General features: G+C 51.0%; 1 long non-coding RNA gene across 2 annotated transcripts in view; it reads right to left on the bottom strand.

Moving 5' to 3' along the window:
• Nucleotides 1-452: 452 nt before the first annotated feature.
• LOC135185177 (uncharacterized) overlaps nt 453-18,986 on the bottom strand; it is a 37,406-nt gene continuing 18,872 nt past the window's right edge. The window contains exons 3-4 of one of the 2 annotated variants that reach the window (XR_010306389.1): nt 13,670-14,206; nt 453-566 (exon numbers count right to left, since the gene is read on the bottom strand). This is a non-coding gene — a long non-coding RNA (uncharacterized LOC135185177). Of the gene's footprint in view, nt 567-13,669; nt 14,207-17,466; nt 17,546-18,986 lie in introns of those variants that run through there. The other variant, XR_010306388.1, reaches the window with a different exon arrangement.

An 18,986-nucleotide genomic window follows, 5' to 3' on the forward strand; every position in this document is an offset into this window, starting at 1 on the left:
AAAGGCTCCAGAGGTCTTATCCCACCCCTCTCTGCCTCTCTACCTGTCTGTGGGATGGAGGATGAGCAGCGGGTACATTGGTGGCCTGTGTGTGGGGACTGTAACCTCCCCATGTGCCATGGTAGGGGTTGTGGCATTGCCAGCTCACTCCAGCTGGCACCAGAACCCCAGAAGAGCCTGGACCAGGAGGACGATTTGGCTGAAGATCATTTCTACTGACCAGAGGGAGATGTTGCCTGTGCCAGCTCACCAAGCCATCACTAGGGACAGGACTCTAGTCAGTGGTGCCCAGGGACAGGACAAGGGGCAATGGGCACAAACTGGAACCCAGGAGGTCCCACATAAACACAAGGAGAAAATTCTTCATTTTGAGGGTGCTGGAGCCCTGGAGCAGGCTTCCCAGAGAGGCTCTGGAGTCTCCTTCTCTGGGTAGATTCCAAACTCACCTGAATATAGAGGCTCTGGACAAGTTGCTGTGGGTGCCCCTGTTTTATCAGGGGGGTTGGACTGGATGATCTCCAGAGGTTCCTTCCAATCCCCACCATGGTGGGATTCTGTGACCAAGGCTAAAAAGGGAAGAGGAACAAAGTTAGAGGGATATCAGGAAGAATGCTAGGAGCTATATCTTCAGGCTAACCACTGAGCGTATTTTGATCTCCACTTCCATAAAATGAGGCCAGTAACACAGGCATCTGCCTGGGCACCAAGGCAGTGCCTCACCTTTAACCTGAGTTTTACATTTAACAATAGCCTGGACACAAAAGCAGCGAGGCACTGAATGCAAGGCATGGGGTGAATCTCTCTTCTTCACACTGTTCCACTTTCCTGCTCCCCATGGAGCAAGGGGCATTGAGAGGCATGGCTGTGGTGTCCCTGGGCTGGTTTGCTGGTGGAGGTCCCTGGACTGGGATGCTACAGGGTCACTGAGCTGGGATGCCTGGGGGTCCTTGGGTTGAGGAAACTGGGGTTTGCAGCATAGTGGGAGAAGAGAAGGAGAAAGGGGGAAAAAGAAGGGAAAAGGGGGAAAAGAGAAGGGGAAAGGCGGAAAAGAGAAGGGGAAAGGCGGAAAAGAGAAGGGGAAAGGCGGAAAAGAGAAGGGGAAAGGGGGAAAAGAGAAGGGGAAAGGCGGAAAAAGAAGGGGACAGGGGGGAAAAGAAGGGGAAAGGGGGGAAAAGGGAAGTTGCCCATTCTGGTAGCAACAAGCTGTCCTACAGCTCATCTGTCTCACCTGGCTCTCCTCTGTTTCTTAATCTGACTTTGAATCCTGGATCTCCTAAACCACTACCTTCCTAAAAGTCCTTCCAGATCATCAGAGCAACTACAATAAACCAAGTGAAATCCTTGGAGAAGCCACAATACAGTGTTATTGTTATCATTACTTATTACAGCATTGTTCTAAAAGTGTTGCAGAGGATCCAAGCAGGAGAGAGAAGACAAACTCTGCCATCAGCGTTAGTCACTGCTCAACTACAGCTTCGTTCAAAGCCATTAATTGGCAGAAAGAAATGAGCCTGTGAAGTCACTTTAGCACAGCGTGTCATTTCCTTTCTTCTTTTAATACCTGATTATGTTTGGGAAGCTTGAAAGTCTTTTTTAGCAGTCGTTTGGTAAAGCCACTCTAATAGTTGCTAAAAGGCTAGGGAACACAATGCTGGCTAATTCAGGATGAGATCATAGGGAGCTGGGGGAAAGGATGGGGAAAATAGAATGGCAGCAAGGCAAATGAGAAGTTGGAGGAGTGCAGCACCTCAACATGATCTGCTGGATGATTCAGCCTGGCAGAAGAGGCACTTTGGGAGCTGTGTGCTGGTGAGTTTGCTCCACAGAGCACGAGCAGCCCATGTACTCACATCCTATCTGTCAGAGCTGCCTGTCTGCAGACCTTGCATTGCCTTTAGTCTCTCAATTAGCAAGCGTTAGGACAGTGGGCAGTGAGAATCCTCTGCTCCTTCTCCTGGCGCTTGAATCAGAGTAATATGAAACCCTCCCATCCTCCTCCTCCTGCTGCCAGCACTGCTAAAGCTGAGGCGAGAGGTCATGGGATGTGGGATGGGTAGGAGCATCGTCCTGTGGAGGTCGGGAGTAGGGATGGAGGCAGCAGATGGAGAGAGGAGTTTCTGCCCCTCTGCTCTGTTGGAACCTCCCCTAGAGTACTGTGCCCAGCTCTGGGGCCTTGAACACAAAAGGGGCATGGACCTGCTGAAGCACGTCCAGAGGAGGCCATGAAGGTGATCAGAAGGCTGGAGCACCTCTCCTGTGGGGACAGGCTGGGACAGTTGGGGTTGTCCAGCCTGGAGAAGAGAAGGCTCCTGGGGGACCTTAGAACTGCATTTCAAAATCTGAAGGGGACCTATGGGAAGGCTGGGGAGGAACTGTTCAGAAGAGCCTGTGAGGATAGGATGAAGAACAATGGTTTGAAACTGGATCAGGGCGGACTTAGGTTGGACATCAGGAGGAAGTTCTGCCCAATGAGGGCAGTGAAATACTGGAAGAGGTTGCCCAGGGATGTGGTTTAGGTCCCATCCCTAGAGACATTCAAGACGAGACTTGATGTGGCCTTGGGCAGCCTGATTGATTTGGAGGTGTCCCTGCTGAGTGCAGAGGAGTTGGACAAGATAATCTTTGTGAGTCCCTTCTGACCCTGTGCAACCTGTGAATCTGTTTGTGGGGATTGGTCACCCCAAGTAATGCCAGACAGTTCCCAGGAGCCTTGTGTATGCAAAGCCACCTCTGGCACGAGTGGGATGGAGATGAGGAGCTGGGGCAGCAGTTCTGCTGCTCTGGGTCTGCAAGCACCTCTCTGGAGAATAACTTGGGTGAGCTAGCTAAAACTTACATCTCTGCCTCAAACTCTCTGCAGAAGTCTCTGTTTTGCTGGGTTTGGAGCAGACTGAAACCCTTGGACTCATAATAATTCCAGACAAGGGTCTTGGAAGTAAGGAGTTCAGCTCCTTCCTTCCCTCAGCCCAAATCCACCATTTCTCTGCAGCATGACAACCTTTGTTGTTTGCTCTCAGACCTGGAGCCCGAACCACAGTTCTGATCAAGAACAAAACACTTTTAGCTGGCCAAGGCTCCCCATTTGACATCCCACCTGTTTGAAGCGGAGTTGGAAGAGGTATTTGTGCTGGAGATTAGCTCATGGCCATTAAGTGGTCTGGGCTGAAGATGGATCTGGCTGTCGGAGCGGCCGTGCTGATTTATCCCAGCGGAATGTTCCCCGGCTGTGCGCAGTTGCTGCCGCAGAGATCTTCTGGCAGGGGGAAGCTGTGAAAGTTCCTCAGCTGCGTTTTTGCAAAGCTGCAGAACTGACCCCAGATCTGGCTTTTGGGAAGGCTGAAGGGGAGATCTTTCCCTTTCTCAGACCGAGGAGTTAGAAGCACTCAGTGCTGGAGCAACATCAAATGGAGGGGGGGGGGGAAGAAAAGGAAATGAAATGTTTCTAGGAGCTTCACTGGTCACAGAACAAGGGGAGGGAAACAAATCTGGCAGGTGCAGAGAATTCAAACCAGGTACTGAGTGCCTCCATCAAAAAAAAACACTGCCCTGCAAGTGATTGCAGCAGACCATTGGTCCTAGATCAGCAGACCACCTGGATTGGTCCACACAACCTTTGAGGACCTTCTGTCTGCCTTCAGAAGAGAAGGGTGAGAGGAGACCTCTGCCCTCTATTACTGCCTCCTTTGAGGTGGGGGTGGGTCTCATCTCACGTGCAACAAATGACAGGACAAAAGGAAGGAACCTCAAGCTGTGCCAGGGGAGGTTCAGGTTGGGTATTATCCCAGAAGGAGTTGTCAGGCATTGGAAGAGGCTGCCCAGGGAGGTGGCAGTCACCATGAGGAGGAGAGGAACGTTTCTATTCACACCTTGCTGGGTTGCTGTTCCCAGCAGTATCTGCCTGGCCTCTCAGATGAAATCACCATGGAGCAGTGAATGGATTTCTTCCCCCTTCTCCTCAAGCCCATTTCTGCCCCAGTGGCTGATTTCCCACACACCAGAGCATCGGTAGGGCTGCTGCAGATTCCCATGGGAGAGGAATGTCACAGGAACAGGTTTATTGATCACATCGTTGAGATCATTTGTGCAAGAGATTTCCAAAAGGGAGGCTGTTCCCTTCTTTCCCACAGCAGCACTTCTGAAGCTCTCTTACCATATTTTTCCCTCTGAAGAAAACCAGACCTAACTGCCTCAGGAGGTTTTTGCCATCTTTACATTTGCTCCAGCACAAAAATCTTTTATCTTCTCTGAAGCAAAAATATCAAAGCAGCTCAGTGAAGCACTGAGCAGACAGGCACAGGCCTAAAGATGGATGTACAAGTCCAAACCTTTCAAACCCAGGAAATAAATCAAGATGACAGGAGTACCCAAGTATCAGAAAGCCTCAAACTTACAAGAAGCAGAGCATCACAAGTTCAGACATTTCTGACTCCAGTCTCTGGGAACAACGAAATGTTGCACACAGGTGAGCAGCAGCTCCCTGCCTTCAGCCCTGATCCCAAAGGATGGGGGTGGGACATGGGAGAAGCCTTAGGGTGGTGGCCAAGGAACTTGTTCCTGTTAAACCTTTCAGAAACTCTAGGGACTCTGCTTCTAAAGCTTAACTACTCCACAGGCCAATGCTAACATCTTAAAAAGCAGAGGGGACAGCATGGTGTTCCCAAGGTAACACCTAGCCCCAGCATTCCTTCCATCACTTATGGAATGGTGGAACTGGTTTGGCTAGAAAAGACCTTTCAGATCACCAAGTCCAACCATTAAGCCATCACTGCCAGGTCAGCATAAAATCAAGTCTCTCAGCACCACGTCTATATGGCTTTGAAGCCTCTCCTGAGATGGGAACTCTACCACCTGCTCTGCATGCAGTAGATACACCTTGAGTCCTGGCCATGGTGCCTGCTGAGTTTAACCTTACCAGCAAGGGAGGAAGTTAAGGTACTTTTGTGCAAAGCCAGCCTTGCAGCCTGGAGAATGGCTCTGTGCTGTACATCACTGTGCAGCAGCATCCCACATGTCATACCAAATCAACTGCTGTCCCCAGCATGAGGACTGCTGGAGCAGGTCCAGAGGAGCCCATGAAGAGGAGCAGAGGGCTGGAGCACCTTTGCTATGGGAACAGGCTGTGAGAGCTGGAGCTGTTCTCCCTGGAGGTGATTCCAGGAAGACCTTAGAGCAGCCTTCCAGTACCTGAAGGGGACTACGGGAGAGCTGGGGAGGGACTTTTTACAAGGGCTTGTAGGGACAGGACTAGGAGCAAGGGCTTTGAGCTGCAAGAGAGGAAATTTAGATTGGAGATGAGGAAGAAAATCTTTAAGGTGAGGATGGTGAGACACAGGAACAGGTCATCCAGAGATGTAGTGGATGTCCCCTCCCTGAGGTGGGCCAGGTTCAAGGCCAGGTTGGATGAGGCCTTGAGTAGCCTGGTGTAGTGGGAGGTGTCTCTGCCCATGGCAGGAGGTTGGAACTAGGTGATTTTAAGGTCCCTTCCAAACTAAACCAACCTATCATTGAGTCAACCAGGTTGGAAGAGACCTTCAATATCATCCAGCCCAACCTATCACCCAGGCCTGTCCAATCAACCAGACCATGGCACTAAGTGCCTCATCCAGGCTTTGCTCCAACACCTCCAGGGATGGTGACTCCACCACCTCCCTGGGCAGCCCATTCCAATGCCAATCACTCTCTCTGCCAACAACGTCCTCCTACCATCCTGCCTAGACCTCCCCTGGCACAACTTGAGACTGTGTCCCCTTGTTCTATTGCTGGTTGCCTGGGAGAAGAGCCCAACCCCACCTGGCTACAGCCTCCCTTCAGGGAGTTGTAGACAGCAATGAGGTCAACCCTGAACCTCTGCTGCAGGCTAAACAACCCCAGCTCCCTCAGCCTCTCCTCACAGGGTTTGTGTTCCAGCCCCATCACCAGCTATGAATCCATGAATTGCAGGTCCCCTTCCAGCCACCACGTACCTCTGCTCAGAAAGGGCTTCCCACCTGCTGAGCAGGACAACTCTCAGATGTTGGTGTACAGAGGTGTGTGCTTAGGTTCTAAGTCAGCTCAATTCCTGGAAATCTTGCCCAAAGAGGATATTAAAACTGTCTCTTCCAATTCTGTTCAGGGGATCTCCAAGCAGCGTGGCAATAAGGCCACATAATAACAATCAGATGTTCCAACTTGGCCTGGAGAGCTCCGCCATGGGAGAGCAGCCAGGCTGCTCTCATTCATGAAAGTCAGATGCCAGTTTGGAGGGAAGGATGGTGATAAACTCTAAATCTCTTCAGTTTTCTCCAAACATTAAAACTAGGACCCAAACCAAAACGCATGTTCTTGGGAACAGCCTGAAGGACTTCGTTTAGCTTTGGTTATAGAAGCTGGAAAAGAGTGCGCAGATATTTGTTTAACATCAAAGTGTCTTCAGCAAGGTTGAGGATGAAACCCTTGCAGTCACATTTTCCTAACACCTCTCCCAAGTCCTCAGCACTGTGCCACAAACTTCAGCAAGGCCGAGCAAGAGCAAGACTGCTCTGGTGAGGCTGGAGCTGCAGTACTGGGTCCGCCCTGGGCTCCCCAGTGCGAGAGAGGCAGGAAACTACTGGAGAGAGTCCAGTGCAGGCTCCAAAGACACTGAGGGGCCTGGAGCATCTCTGTGAGGAGGGGCTGTTGAGCCTGGAGAAGAGCAGCATGAGAGGGGATCTGCTCAATGCTCAGCAAGAGCTGAAGAACCTGTGGGGGACAAGAGAATGGAGCCAGACTCATCATTGGTGCCCAGTGGCAGGACAAGGAGCAATGGGCACAATCTGGAAGCCAGGTGGTTCCATCTGACCTGGAGGAGAAGGATTTTTAATTGCTATATAGGGTCTGGTAGTGCCTGAGTTTGATGATTCTGGTTGCTAAATATTCATTAATACTTATTCCCTTTCAGTTCAACCTTTAAGGACCTAATGCTCATCTTCTCTTACTTAGGATGTGGTCTCTGTGCACACACACCTGGTTTAATGACCATGTTTGGATTAAGTTCACAGATGCATAGAAAGTTTTGGAAGGGACTTGAAAGATCATCCAGTTCCAACCCATGGCCATGGGCAAGGACACCTCACACTAGAGCAGGTTGCTCAAAGCCTCATGTGGCCCTGAACACCTCCAGCGAGGGGGCATCCACATCCTCCCTGGGTGACCTGTTCCAGTGTCTCCCCACCCTCACTGTAAGGAATTTCTTCCTAATCTCCAGTCTAAATCTCCCTTTCTCCAACTGGAACCCATTGTCCCTCATCCTATCCCCACAGGCCCTTCTATATTGAAGTGCAGCTCAAAGTTTCCCCAGAGCCTTCTCTGAACAGCCCCAACTCTCTCAGCCTGTGTCTATGGGGAAGGTTCTCCAGCCCTCTGATCATCTTTGTGACCTCCCTCTGGACCCACTCCAGCAGCTCTATGTCCTGCTTGTGCTGGGGGCACCAGACCTGGATGCACTGCTGCCTTCTGGGCTGCCCATGACAGTTGCTGGCTCACGTTGAGTTTGTCACCGACTGATGAAAAAACCCCATTGGGTTGGTGGTTGGACTCAAAGATTTTGGAGGTCTTTTCCAACTGAAACAATTCCCTGACTCTGTGAGCTCTGCACTGAAATTAGAGCTTGCAACAAACCCTGTCTTTCGTGATGTTGTGGGGGCTGGCCAGAGCAGCAGGTTTCAATAAGCATCCATCAGGCAGGAAAAGGTTCAGCTGGAAAGCTGAAGTGAAAACCTTAAGGCTTGAAGCTGCAGAAACAGCCTGGCTGGAATCCACCATTAGGATTGTCAGAGTAAATATTAAAAAGAGGTTTTTGCTGGGCTGCAAGGTCCTGTTTGTAGACTCCTCCTGCTGTAGGATGAAAAGAGACCTCGAACATTTCTTTTTGTCCTAATAACATTATAAACTCTGCTATATATTTGGTGGAATTAGAGTGTAAGAGTAGTTGGCCCAGAACTACTTCTGCAGGAGATTAGTGAGAGAAAACATTACCAGATGTCAGTAGAATGGCAACATCCCACAGCTTCATAGAATAGTTTGGATTGGAAGGCACCTTAAAGATCACCCAGTTCCAACCCCCTGTCATGGGCAGGGACACCTTCCATTAGCCCAGGTTGCTTAAGGCATCACTCAACCTGGCCTTGAACACCTCCAGGGAGGGGGCATCCACAACCTCCCTGGGCAACCTGTTTCAGTGTTTCACCACCCTCACTGTAAATATACTTGAGCTCAACCCAGGTCTTGTGTATCTAAGTGTGGCAAGGTTTCCATGCTCCACGGATGGGCACCTCTGCTTAGATAAACAACCTTATGGCAGTGACTCCCAGAGACACTTGGAAACCTCCAACAAAAATAAAAGTAAATTTCTACTTACATATATATATGCATATATATTAAAGCATGTTTCTGCTAACACAGCTCTGCTGGTGAGAGATCACAGGCCACCAGCTCCATACCCAGCACAGCTCTACTGGAAAAACCCTGTAATGTAAACCTGGCCCCAACGCTTGCTGCCTGCTTGCCTGGGTGGTCTGCCCATAGGACACTGTTAGTGCTGCAGAGCTGGGCTTCCTGCAGCTTGCTCCTTTTCCAGGGAGAGCTCTGGTGACCACGGCTCTAAAACATCACTGAGTATGCTGCAGAGCTATGAGAAAACTCCTCTTGTTTGCTGTCAGAGGTCTCAGGGAGAGTTATGGTCCTCGGAACACCTCTGTGTTCTTCCTCACTGTCAATTAACAATGTCCTGCTCTGGCAGTGGGGGGGCAGACTCGATCTCCTGGGGTCCCTTCCAGCCCCTAACATCCTGTGAATTCTGTACCTGATCACACAATCCCAGCATGGTAGGAGTTGGAAGGGACCTCTGGAGATCATCCAGTCCAAGCCCCCTGCTAAAGCAGGGGGAACCCACAGCAGTTTCCCCAGGATCACAATAGCCACGGGGGGTTGGAAGCTCTCCAGAGGAGACCCCACAGCCTCTTTGGGCAGCCTGCTACAGCATCCTCACACCAAACAAGTTTCTCCTTCCTGTTCTGTCTCTGGGCACCACTGACAAGAGTCCAGCCACAGCCTCTTGCCTCACACAGGTCCTTGAGCTGTTGCTGTGCATTGATCAGATGCCCTCTCAGGCTGCTGTTTTTCAGGCTAAACAGCCCCAGGGCTCTCAGCCTTTTGTCCTCACAGAGCTGCTCCAGGCCCCTCAGCATCTTTGTAGCCTCCACTGGACTCTCTCCTGTGTCACTCCCGAACTGGGAAGCCCAGAACTGAACCCAGTACTCAAGCTGTGGCCTCAGTGGGGCAGAGTTGAGTGCAGATCTACCACATAGGCAAGGTCTAGTTGGAACCTCTGCTCTCCTGTTTCACATGAGATGCTGGTCTCCGAGCTTGGGAAGCAGTACAACCCTACATCTCAGCCAGGGCCCTGCTGACATGGAGGTGAACAGGATTCATGAACTGCCTGATCTGAAGTGCTGGGTGAGAAACAGCAGCTCCAAACTCACAAGTACAATTTTCCCTTGCACATTTCCCTTGCTTGGCAACTTTCATGCTACACGTTTTGGACGACCCCTCGTCATGCAGCTACATCCTTCCAAAAGCATTTACTGTCAGCCTTTCTTGTGTTGTGTAAAAGAGAAAAAAGGGGGAAAAAAGCTAACAAGGGCTTTAATCAAACCTCTGTCTCCTGAAGGAACAAATGAGGCATGCTCCCAGCTGCTGCAGAGCACACCTCAGCACAGACAGCTGCCTTCCTGCTTGCTTTTACCACCAAGAAGCCTTCAGTTGTAACACGTCTTAAGAGTGCACAGTGTAAGGTCCTGCACCTAGGTTGGGGAACCCTGATGATACTGTTATACTGTGATAATATCAACCCAGCCTGGGGAATGAGGAGACTGAGAGCAGCCCTGAGGAAAGGACTTGGGCGTGCTGGTGGGTGAGAAGCTGGACTTGAGCCAGCGATCACAGGATGTCAGAGGTTGGAAGGGACCCAAGGAGGTCGAGTCCAACCCCTCCTGCCAGAGCAGGGCCACACAATCTAGCACAGATCACAGAGGAACACATCCAGACAGGCCTTGAAAGTTTCCAAGAAGACAACTCCACAACCTCTCTGGAGAGCCTGATCCAGTGCTCTGTGACCCTTACAGTAAAGAAGTTTCCCCTTGTGTTGAGCTGGAGCCTCCTGTGCTGCAACTTACACCCATTGCTCCTTGTCCTATCCCAGGGAGCAAGTTAGCAGAGCCTGTCTCCCCAATCCTGACCCCCAGCCCTCAGGTGCTTATAAACATTAAATCCCCTCTCAGACTTCTCTTCTCCAGACTAAACAGCCCCAGGTCCCTCAGCCTCTCCTCATTGGGCAATGTTCCAGTCCCCTAATCATCCTTGTAGCCCTCTGCTGGACCCTCTCCAGCAGATCCCTGTCCCTCAAACTGGGAAGCCCAAAACCAAATGCAGTATTCAAGATGAGGTCTCAGCAGGGCAGAGTAGAGGGGGAGGAGAGCCTCCCTTGATCTGCTGGGCACACTCCTCCTAATACAGCCCCAGATCCCATTGGCCTTCTTGGCCACAAGGGCACATTGCTGTGCCATGGTTAACTTGTTATCCACCAGGACTGCCAGGTCCCTCTCTACAGGGCTGCTCTCCAGTGATCACCTCCCAACCTGTACTGGTGCAATGCACACTTACAGCCCAGGTGGCCACAGCATCCTGGGCTGCACCAAAAGCAGTACTGCCAGCAGATGGAGAGAGTGGATTCTGCCACTCTGCTCTGCTGAGATCTCACCTGGAGTGCAGCACCCAGCTCTGGACTTGTCAGTTCAGGAAGATAGGGACCTGCTGGCGTGGGTCCAAAAGGCCATGATGATGATCAGAGAGTCTCTCCTATGGAAAAAGGCTAGGAGAGCTAGGGCTGTTCAGCCTGGAGAAGAGAAGGCTCTAAGTGGACCTTAGAGCTGCATTTCAGTGTCTGAGTAGAACCTACAAGAAGGCTGGGGAAAGGCTGTTAGGTAGAGCCTGTGGTGATAGGATGAGGGACAATGATTTGACACTGAAGCATGGGAGATTTAGGTTAGACATTAGGGGGAAGGTCTTCACAATGAGAGTGGTGAGACACTGGAATAGGTTGCTCAGGGATGTGGTTGAGATCCCATCCCTGGAGACATTCAAGGCTAGACTCAATGTGGCCCTGAGCAGCATGATCTAGTTGGAGGTGGTCCTGCTGAGTGCAGGGGGGTTGGATAAGATGACCTTTGGGGGTCCCTTCCAATCTTAATCTGAACAGTTCTAAGTGCTTTAAGGAGAACTTTGTCATGGACACCCTGATATGGCATAGCTCATTCTGTGCCACGCCAGAGTAGAGCTCAGTTATTGGAGGGTGAAACCTTGTGCTTGAGAACACTGAGCAGGGGCTGGCCAGACAGAGCAGCTTTTCCCATCAAACAGTAATTGTACAGCTCCAAAAATGGCAAAGGAGTAACTTGGTAATAGAGTTGCCAGGAAAGAGATGAAAAATTTATTTGCTAATAGGGGTGGGAAAACATTGCAAGGTGAAGACAAGTCTAGTGAGAGGTGGGGAAATGGAGATCAAGTGTTCCTCTTATGGGGTCACCTCACAGAAAGATGGATGTGACAAATTACAAGGGCTTGTGATAGCACAAGAGAGAACAGACTGAAGCAGAGGGAGGGGAGATTTAGACTGGAGATTACAAAGAAATTCTTTAGAGTGAGAGTGGTGAGACCCTGGAACAGGTTGCCCAGAGAGGTTGTGAATGCTCCCTCCCTGGAGGTATTCAAGGCCAGGTTGGACATAGGTTCAAACAACCTGGTGTAGTAGTGAAAGGTGTCCCTGCCCATCCAGGGGGGGTGGAACAAGATGGGTCTTCAAGGTCCATCCCAACCCAACCCGTTCTGCGGATCTATGAATTCCTAATCTTGCTGGCAAAGAAAATCTGGGCTGTGGTGGAAAACAGCTGCAAGAAGTCCTCATGTTCAGAGCCCTGCCCAGAAGTGGCCATTCAGAGTTGAGGAAGCAATACCTGAAGGTGGAATTCACAAACAGAAACAGCTCTCACATCCAACAAATGCAGCTGTAAATCCTGAGGAGCTGCTTGGTTTTGCCAGAAAACTAAACACTTTCTTTCTCCAGCAATAAATCATTGAGCTTGGATTGTAATGGCTTCCACTGGACTCATTTGAGATTGATGTGCCCAATTAATACTACTAATTAGTATCTGATCCCTTTTAATCAAGTGAAATTAGTGAGTGGGAGATGTTTCCATTCTGGATTTGACCTTTCTGTGTGAATTCCAGCAGTTCCCTGGGGACAGAGCGGGGACAGTGGCTGCAGCCACTGCTCAGACAACCTCCCTTTGTGCAGGGTGACTGACAGCCACCTTATTGTCACCCTCACAGCCTGTGCAGAGGAGCCAGAGCAGAACAGCTCTTGCTAAAGGCCTGGGTTTTAGAGTTTTGACCTCTGCACTGTGCTGAGGTGCAGGCCAGCACCTTAACCTGTGCTTCTAGAAATAACTGTCTCAGAAGCCAAGCAGGAGGCACATTTCTTGCTTTCTCTGTAGCTTACTTAAGCCTTTTCCCCAGCTTACTCAACATTTACTACTTGGCCATAATTCCTCACTTTAAGATCAGGCTGACTGCCTCAACCCTTCTATGGTTTCCCAGCAAACTGACTGTGGGGCTCTTAACAGAGGAAGGACACAGACATAATGGGATGGGTCCAGAGGAGGGCCACACAATGGCTGGAGTGCTGGAACACTGCAGTGAGGTCAGGCTGAGTGAGCTGGGGTTGTTCAACCTGGAGAAGAGAAGACTCTGGGGAAACCTTAGAGCAACCTTACAATACCTGACAGAGGCCACAAGAAAGCTGCAGAAGGACTTTTCCAAAGGCCTGTGTTCAGTTCTGGGCCCCCCAGTTTAGGAGGGACATTGAGATGCTCAAGCATGTCCAGAGGGGGATGAGGCTGGGGAGGGGCCTTGAGCACAGCCCTATGAGGAGAGGCTGAGGGAGCTGGGATTGGTTAGCCTGGAGAAGAGGAGGCTCAGGGGTGACCTTATTGCTGTCTACAACTACCTGAGGGGTGGTTGTGGCCAGGAGGAGGTTGCTCTCTTCTCTCAGGTGGCCAGCACCAGAACAAGAGGACACAGCCTCAGGCTGCGCCAGGGGAGATTTAGGCTGGAGGTGAGGAGAAAGTTCTTCACTGAGAGAGTCATTGGGCACTGGAATGGGCTGCCCGGGGAGGTGGTGGAGTCGCCGTCCCTGGGGCTGTTCAAGGCAAGGTTGGACGTGGCACTTGGTGCCATGGTCTAGCCTTGAGCTCTGTGGTAAAGGGTTGGACTTGATGATCTGTGAGGTCTCTTCCAACCCTGATGATACTGTGATACTGCCTGTAGTTGTAGAACAAGTGGCAACGGCTTGAAATCAGAGAAGAGGAGATTTAGAGTGGATGTCAGGAGCAAACTCTTTCTCATGAGGGTGCTGGAACACTGCCACAGGTTGCCCAGAAAGGCAGTTGAGGCCTCATTGCTGGAGATATTCAAGGTCAGGCTGGACAAGGCTCTGAGCAGCCTGCTGTAGTGGAGGATGTCCCTGCTGACTGCCGGGGAGCTGGACTAAGTGACCTCTGGGGGTTGCTTCCAACCCAGCCCATTCTATGGTTCTTACCTGATGTATTTTATTCCTGGAGCAGGGATCTATTCCAACTTCAGCACCACCACTTCGGCGCGGCCGGAGAACGGATCCCAAGTGGCCAGCAGGAGATGGCAGCAATCAGCCCTGGCTCCCTCCAGCGCGGAGGGACGAGGCCTGGGGAGCGCAGCGGGGAAGGGCAGGTGGATGCCAGGGGACAAACCGCTGCCTGGTGACGACAAGAGGAGTGACCTCAGCGGAAGGGCAAAGGCAGGTGAAGGGTTCAGCAGCACTGTTTGTGTTGGTTTTGCAAACCTGACGTGTGCTTCCTGTGAGTGGAGGTGACGAACTGTTCCCCTGGCCTGACGCGCCTCACCTCCCGGCCCTGTGTTGTGGGTAACCAGAGCGAGACGCCGCTTGCCGGTTCCCACCGCCGCCGCTTCTAGCCGCGACGCCAGGCACCTGCCACTGCAGCAGGCTTCAGACGCCGGACACACGGCAGCTTTCACCAGGCTGATGCTTCTCTGCCATCAGGGACCTTGAGGGCAAGTCCCAACTCTGGCCAGTTATGCCCTAATGCGACAGAAACACAGAGACAGAGAAGGTGTCAGGGGAGAAAGAACCACAGAATTGTTTCGGTTGGAAGAGACCTTTAAGATTCACAGAAGGAGTTTGGGTTGGAAGGGACCTTGAAAATTGTCTAGTTCCAACGCTCACCCATGGCAGGGATGCCTTGCTCAAGGCCTCATCCAACCTGATCTTGAACACCTCAAGGCAGGAGGCATCCACATCCTCCCTGGGCAACCTGTTCCAGTGTCTCACTGCCCTCAGTGGAAAGAATTTCTTCCTCATCTCCAGTCTAAATGTCCGCATCAGGTACTGCAATGCTGCTCTAAGGTCTCCCTGGGGACCCTTCACTTCTCCAGGCGGAAGGGATCATCAAGTCCAACCATCACCTCGCTAGCTGTGGGCCTGAGAAGGTCCTTTATGTGCTCATCAACCAGCAGAAGTTAAAGACAAGGCTGTTCTATTTGGTATTTAGCAAGATACCTGGACCAAAGACTCACCAAGGGGTTTTGATAGCACTGGCAGCAGGTGGCCACCCCTGCCCTGTTGACTTGGTATCCTCACAGGTCCACCAGCTCAGAGACTTTGAAGTGTCCTACAACCACGAGCACTGCTTTGTGGGACTGCGGGTGCTGAGTCATGAGTGAGTCTGCATCCTTCACAGCTATTGCAAGAGCTTCTGCAAACATCTTGTGGCTTCTCAGTCAGGTTCTGAAACAGCTGGCATTGACCAGAAATACTCCAGAAGCCACTCAGACCCTGCCGACTGCATGCTGAAGCCTGTGTGAACCTCTACAGTATCTGAACAAACGGATTCATTTGCAGCAGCATCAGTCTCTGCCTCAGCCCTCGGGCTCTGCAGCACAGCTCTTTCAGGAGTGCCCAGCATGTAGCTGAGCTGCTGGTTTCACCACCCCATGTTCTCCACTGTGTCAGCTGGTTTGCCTTGGGCCCTAACTGAGACCTTGACTGCTACTGCCTTCACCTCAGCAGTGTTAATCTCATCTGGATTTCCTAGCACTCAGACCTCGGCCCACAAGCACAGCCTGCATTTCGTGCCTCACCTCTGCTGAGGAAATCCTTCCTGCTCAGAACAGGGTGTTCCTCAGCCAGCTGCCAGCAGCACAGGAGCTTAGCATGGTGGAGCCTAGGAGGGGCCTCTGCAGGTCATTCGGGTCAACCCCTCTGCTGAAGCAAGGGCGTCCACAGCAGCTTGCCCAGGCTCACAATGGCCAGGTGGCTTTGGAAGCTGTCCAGAGGACACTCCACAACATCTCTGAGCAGCCTGTTCCAGGTCTCCAGCACCCTTACACCAAAGAAGTTTCTCCTCCTGCTCAAGTGGAACCTCCTGGGTTCCAGTTTGTGACTATTGCCCCATATCCTGTCACTGGGCACCACTGACAAGAGCCTGGCCCCAGCCTCTTGCCTGACACAGGCCCTTTAGCTCTTGCTGAGCATTGAGCAGATCCCCTCCGGGGCTGCTCTTCTCCAGGCTCAACAGCCCCAGGGCTCTAAGACTTTCCTCCTCACAGAGCTGCTCCAGGCCCCTCACCATCTTTGTAGCCTCCACTGGACTCTTTCCAGTGGTTCCGTCTCTCTTGAACTAAGGAGCCCAAAACCAGACTCAGTACTCCTCTAAAGCAGAGCAGAAGGAAAGGACAGCCTCCTTTGACCTGCTGGGCACAGTCTTCTTCATGCACTCCTGAAGACCATTGGCTTTCTTCACCACAGGAGAGCATTGCTAGCTTATGGTCAGTTCATTGACTCCAGTGGTCACTTGACTGACTTCCATGTCATTCTCTGCAGAGCTGCTTCCCAGCATGTGCTAAAGCCCAGCTTGCATTTCAAGGACAGCCACTGCTTCACCACTGTATTAACTGTTGTTTTAGCTATTTTTTTAAAGCAATTTTCAAACTCATCAGGACTTAAGCACACTTTCTGTCCAGCTGAACATTGGTGAACTCGGAACACTGCAGCAAGGTTTGCATTTTCTGATATGATAGGATGAGGAGTGGATTGAAGCTTCAGGAGGGCAGATGTAGACTGGAGATTAGGAAGAAATTCTTTACAGTGAGAGTGATGAGTGATGAGACCCTGCAACAGGTTGCCCAGGGAGGTTTTGGATAAGCCCTCCCTAGAGGTGGTCAAGGCCAGGCTGAATAATGCCTTGAGCAACTTGGTCTAGTGGGAGGTGTCCCTGGCCATGGCAGGGAGGTTGGAGATGGATGATCTTCAGCATCCCTTCCAACCTAAAGCATTCTATGAATCTATGAACTGTTAGCAGTACACAAAAGCCCAGCTCTCACTAGACCACATGTAGGGGACAAGTCTGTGAGCAGGTGTGAGAAGCCCCCAGGCTGTGCTCCTCAGCCCCTCTGAGTCAGTACTGGATTTGGGTCGCTTTTCCATCAGCAGGAGCTCCCAAGCCCGTGGCTCTGCTCCGTATGCTTTCAGTTCAAGCCGCTCAGATCTTCCATCGTTTGTTTCCTTTGGCAGCCCTTCCCATTGTCCCAGATTTCTCCCTGCACACTTCAGTCCTGGCACAGGGGACAACTCATTTTTCACTTGAGCAAAGAGTCTAAACACCCTTTACATGGTGTAAAGACCACAGTTAATCCTCAGCTAAGCATGGAATAGAAGAATGACTGGAGAAAATGATGTACAGTCAGCAGTGGTTTCATTTGGTTTCCAAGCAGATCCAAGAATCATCCAAAATCTGGTTCCTTTCTAACATTCCCAAGACAAAGAATATGCTTTTACCCAAGGTGAAGAAGCAGCTGCTCTCCCTATGTGGTGCTGTGTGCTATTTTACTCGTGGTAGCAGAGAAGTAGATCTTTGGTTTGGTGTCTTTCGCTTACCCAGATGAAGGCATTGCACCTTAAGGATTTCTGTTCCTTGGAGCTGTCACCAAGAGAAATGTCATTGCTCTGGAAGTAAGGAACAAGTGAACTGCTCCCCTTCTTGCAGGAGATTAAATAAGCACTCTCCAAAAATAGCTAATGTACATACTTTGCTCTGGAAAATGGAGACATCTTCCAAAATCCAAGGTGTCAGCCAGGGATGGAATTGATGCTGCAGAGGCAGCAGTCAATGGAGCTGTGAGCACTTTTCATAGCAAAACCCTGGCAAAACCTCTCCAGTTTTGGAGGGGATCAACAATCCAAAACCTCACTCAGGCTCATCAAGCTTTCAGCCCAGCTAAGCCAGAGAAGAGTGAATTTCAGTGGGATGCTGCTCAGCTCTGCAGTTTACTCCATAGTAGGTGGGGAAGAACTAGCTCAGCACTTCTCATCTTCCCTTTGGTCCCTGGGAGAATTCTATCCTGAGCAGTAGCACCTGCACCCCTGAAAGATAAGCAATCATAGAATGGTTTGAGTTGGAAGACACTTTACAGATCATCTAGTTCTAGCCCCTTGCCACAGACAGGGACACCTTCCCCAGCAGTCGTTCTGCTAAGTCTTAACATGGGGCTTATGGACAGAAAGGTGCTTGCTGAGCATGGCAGAAGCTGGCAGGGAGCTCTAGCAGGATGCATCGTGAGAGTTATTTACAGCTAGGGGGGCAGTGACTGCCTTCATCCAGGTCAGTGGTTGAGAGTTTCCATTTTGCAGGTGTTTCTTCGGTCTGCAGAGTGCAGCCACAGCTGTCTCAAGGAGCTGGCCCTGGCTCACAGCTCCTGCAGTTAAGGAATGACTTGGTACAGCCCCTGAACTAGGTGATCTCGCTGAAGCTGCAGGTTGGACTTGAGAGCTCTGGATATTCTTCCCAGTTGAAGTCATTCCATGATGCTGCAGGGTTTCATCCCTTCTCTCTGCACTAATATATGTGTGAGAACAGAAAACTTTTGTTTCTTATTACCCATTTCTCACCTCCATTGATGGCTTTTAGTGACCGCAGAATCATTTCCACAGCTGCTAAGTTGTCACACACACTGAGCTCAAGCATTCCAAGGGAGGAGACACACGGCAGTGAAATACCAGGACAGAGAAAGACATTAGAAGAATGAATGAGTAGAAGTGGTTTCATTCCACCTTACATCTGGTTTCATCATTGCTCCCACCATATCTGACTGCCTTGAGCTGCTCTGCAATGCCAAAGTCCTAGCACATCCATCTCATGAGAGGCAAGACACTGACACGTCCTCAGCTTCTAGGTCTCTCTTTACCTTGGGAAAGCAGGAAGGGGAAACTCAAATTTCAGTGTGAGGGCTGAGAAAAAGCAGTGAGAGATAAAGGGGTTTGAACTTGAGGTTTTTTGCAGCTGGAAAGCTATGTTGCAGCTGAAGCTAAGTGCTGAGAACGACCTCGTGCATGGCTGCAGACCTCAGCCAAGCAATCCCCGCTGTGCTTCCCACAGCCAGAAGCAGAAGGCTGCCTCAGTGACCCAACCACAGACCTCTTCTAGTTGCATTTCCAGTCTGAAGGCAAACAGCCCTTCAGAAGCAGCAGCTGCATCTTTCCGGTGTCTTTACAAGATGTTTATAGTCAGCAAGTCCTAGGGAGGAGGGACTGGGCAAGGTGCCCAGCGCCTTCAAACCTCAGCTCTTCATGCACCTCCTTGCAGAGGTTCACAGAGCAGGTGGTGAGGGGCAAGTTGCTTGTGCACAATTAACAAGTTAGAGATGATGGGGGATGTTTGTTCTTCAGCCTTCTCAAGGGCTGGCCCCTTGGAGGCTATGAAGCTGGCTGGGTAGAGCTCTGAAGTGCCAAGCTCCAGCTGACTTAGAAGGTCTGAATTAGAAGAAGTGGAAAGAGCTGTCTCCTCAACAGCAGCTTGGGGTCCCCA

The sequence above is a fragment of the Pogoniulus pusillus genome, chromosome 22 (genome assembly GCF_015220805.1).
Source record: "Pogoniulus pusillus isolate bPogPus1 chromosome 22, bPogPus1.pri, whole genome shotgun sequence".
Taxonomy (NCBI): Eukaryota; Metazoa; Chordata; class Aves; order Piciformes; family Lybiidae; genus Pogoniulus; species Pogoniulus pusillus.